Below are 3796 nucleotides of genomic sequence, written 5' to 3'. Positions count from 1 at the left end.
CAACTGGCTCTGTGATGAGGAGCAGGAATTCATTGCATTAACAATCTAATTGTTCTGTCTCTTTATTGCTTGCTCTACATTTCTCCCTCTCCCTTTGGCTACATCTATCTTATTCTGCATGTCTTTATCTAGACTATCTCGGTATTTTTCTCCTTAAGTCCCTAAGCTTCTTTATTTCTCCATTCTCTCTCTTATGATCTCTTCTCCCCTGACATTTTTTTTATTATTTTGTATCTATTTTGATTCTTACTTCTGTATTTTATTCCTTCTTACCTTCCCCATTTTATTTATTTTTTATTTATTTATTTTGTAAACAACTTCCATTCACTTTATTTTTCTCATATAAAACTATGTGGTGGTCACAGCTGGAGCTTGGGTCCTCTGCAAGGAAACTCTGGTGTGGGTCTTTACAAGATGGTCAGTGAATTCCTGATATGGAGACTTGGTGAACAGCATCTGTTTCCAGAGATCAGGGGTGAGATAGCTGTAGGTCTTGGAAATGGCATCAAAGGTGGCCTTGGCAAAGTTGCCCAGGGTGGCGGTGCAGCCCCTGACAGAGGTGTAGCTATCGTCAATACTGGCCATCAGCAGCAGCTTCTTTGGCACAGGGGCTGAGATGATGCCAGTGCCCCTGGGGCAGGGATGAGACTTACCAGGCCAGAGCCACAGAGAGCCAGTCATCTTGCAACGGACAGCATTGGGCTTGCCGATCTTGTTACCCCAGTAACCTCGCTGCATGGGGACTAATGATGGCCCCACAGATGGCAGTGGCTACCTCACTGGAGCACTTGACACCCAGATGATGTCCATTGTAATTCTCAGTGGAGACAAATGCTTAGAACCTGGTCCCGCTGGCCAGCATGGGTCTGCTTTTGCACAGGCATTATCTTCAAAACCTTGTCCTTGAGAGATGCCCCCAGCAAAAAGTCAATGATCTCAGATTCCTTGATGGGAAGAGAGAAGAGATAGATCTCCTCCAGGGACTTAATCTTCATGTCCTTGACCAGGCTGCCCAGCTTGGTGACAGGGAGCCACTCCTTGTCCTTGACCCCAGCCCCGGGATGCTGCCAAAGCCTCCACGTAAACTACCTCAGCCTCCTATCCCGGGGCCCCCTCGGCCTCCGAGCCCTCCAGCAGCACCTGTATCATCTCCCATTTGGTGTTTTTATGGAGAAGAATCTTACTTCCCCACTTTAATCTTTTTGCTTCTTACCTGTCTTCCCAGATCATTATCTCTATTCAGTATCAGATCACAATGGGACTCTAAGTTATATGTATTTATTTAGTATTTACTGTTTATTCAGTATTTATTTGCTATCTCTGGGAATAAAGATTTATCTTCCTTTTTCTAACTGAAAGAAAGTCACTTGATGTATTAAAATTAATATATGTAATTTAAAATATTCTATACAATCTAATTAAATATTTACTATATTTAAATACCAAAGTTAAATATATTTATGTAGGGAAGATAATATAACTTTTTATTCACCTCCAGCTCATGATTAATTTTGCTTTTCTTGTAGATTAAAGGCTGTTAATAGGGAAAAAAAATCCTCATCCCTCTTGTAAACATGGGTCTCTGATGTCTTTTATTAAGTTAGTGCTAAAGCCACAAACAGCGAATGTGACAAGCAGGTCTGATGACAGCAATGTTGATTAATCTCCATAAACTGGAGCATCTGGTTTTAGGAAACGGAACAGGGAACACACAGCCCTAGCTCAGCATCTAGAGTATTCATTGGCTGGTGAGTATTGACTATGCATATTAGTCAGTCAGAAATGTCCAAAAGGAAGAGCCCACCATGGCCAGTGATCTGGCTGAGTGGACAGACCTATTCTTTGGTTAGAGAATGATTCTTTATTCAGCTCATTCTCCAGACCTCAATTCTGCCCCAATCAATTCTGCTCTGCTATAGAGCTGGCCCCAGTAGAAAAGAAAGAGGGAGGTAACAGTCCCTGTGTCTCTGCCCGAGGGATGGCAGGAAGCATGGCTACACTCATACTTCCTGGCCACTAGCTCTGCAGCTCGAGCTGATCTCTTTTGCTATATGTCTTCTCTAAGGCTTTCCTCTGCTAACCTATCCCAAGTGGTGCTTAGCGCTCTGTTCTCCATCTCTACATCATAGGCTCAGCAGAAGAATTTTTTTTTCTTATTGTGAATCAATACAATAATCTCTCCTGGTGGAGGATTTTCAACCTTGAACCTTGGCTGTCATTGGGAATGAACATTGGAAATGAATCTGTTCCCTGGGGTCCTGAAATGCTCGAAGCTCTCAATTTATGCTCCCACCTCCACTCCCATGTCCTTGATAATATGTGCCCAGGACCCACAACATTTAATTGGAGAGCTTCGTTGAGTATTTTTCTCCTCCTTAGATTACCTTATAAATATTGAAATTGAACAAGATCTTTCAAAGTACTAAGTGACATTTTGTTGGTGTACACATGGGATGAATACGTTTACATCTATTAGATAAGTATTTATCAAGCTAATTGGCCCCAAACCATCAACTTATTTTTATTTTTATTTTTTTAGATAAAGCCTACCACTTACAGGGAAGAGGTATTTTTTTCATACTTGGGTTCTCCTGGGGCATCTTGCAAAACTGGATTCACAGACTGCAAATGTGCTTCGCGTGCTTTCTCAGTGAGAAAGGGAAAACTGAGATCTCTAGCGTTAAACAGTCATTTTATTCCACAAAACCTGTGTGTGAATTATTGACATTCCATTCCCATGTTTACTCAATTAATGAAGTCAATTAGTGCACATTGTGCTTTGTAGTAGCATCAGCAGGAACTAAATGAGCCTTTTGGGATGTTTATGGACTTAGTTGATTTCAGGAAAAAGAGTTGACTGATAGAAGCAGCTGCTAGTGGGAAACAGTTTGTACCCAAATAGAAATGAACCATAAGATTGAACAGATGTTGTTCTGTCTTCTTAGTGCCTGGATTATGGTGTAATGTTATCAATTCATTTCCTACCAGGACAGTCTAAAATATAGTCAAAGGAAACTGTCAGAGGCCTACCACAGCATTTTACAGCAGCAGGGCAGTGTTTATTCTCCAGGAGGTTTGTAGTCATTGGCTTCCCAGTTGTCTCACTAATCAGTTAAAAAACAAACAATAAAATGACCAACAATTTTAAAAAATTGACTTAGAAATAATATATAAACTTAGAGAATGAGTTGAAATCCCTTTGAATATATTTTATAATATTGCAGTTAATTTTGGTAATGAGATGTGGTGGTTAATTTTATGCATCAGCTTGACTAAGCTAAGGGATACCCAGATGGCTGATAAACAGTTTTTCTGGATGTGTCTTTGAGGGTGTTTCTGGAAGAAATTAGCAGTTGAATCAGTAGACTGAGTAAAGCAGATAACCCTTACCAATGCAGGTAGGCATTGTCCAATTTATTGAGGACCTGAATAGAACAGAAAGGTGGAGGAAGGACAAATTTGCTCTCTTTGCTTGAACTGGGACGTCCATCTCTCCTGCTCTCAGACACCAGCACTCTTGGTTCCCAGACCTTTGAACCTGGACAGAATTATACCACAGATTTTCCTGTGTCTCTAGTTTGTGGATGGCATCATGGGACTTCTCAGCCTCCATCATTGTGTGAGTCAGTTCCTATAATTTATCTCCTCTTTATCTATCTATCTATCTATCTATCCATCTATCATCTCTTATTTCTCTGGAGAACTGTGACTTATACATGAGGGAAACAAAGAAAAGGGATAGAGAACAGGACCTCTTATTTCCAGAGGGTAGACTTCCCAGCTGCAGTCTTTCTGG

At 40.9% G+C, this 3796-nt stretch overlaps 1 pseudogene across 1 annotated transcript; it reads right to left on the bottom strand.

The window, feature by feature from the left end:
- Positions 1-348: 348 nt before the first annotated feature.
- Positions 349-1156, bottom strand: LOC307064208 (small ribosomal subunit protein uS5-like; annotated as a pseudogene). The gene has a single exon. The product of its transcript is annotated as a small ribosomal subunit protein uS5-like (transcript).
- Between the last annotated feature and the right edge of the window lie 2640 nt (positions 1157-3796).

This window comes from Hyperoodon ampullatus, assembly GCF_949752795.1.
Source record: "Hyperoodon ampullatus genome assembly, chromosome: 15".
Classification (NCBI taxonomy): domain Eukaryota; kingdom Metazoa; phylum Chordata; class Mammalia; order Artiodactyla; family Ziphiidae; genus Hyperoodon; species Hyperoodon ampullatus.
Note: the sequence above shows the minus strand (reverse complement) of the source record. Positions and strands in the feature narration are given on the sequence as shown.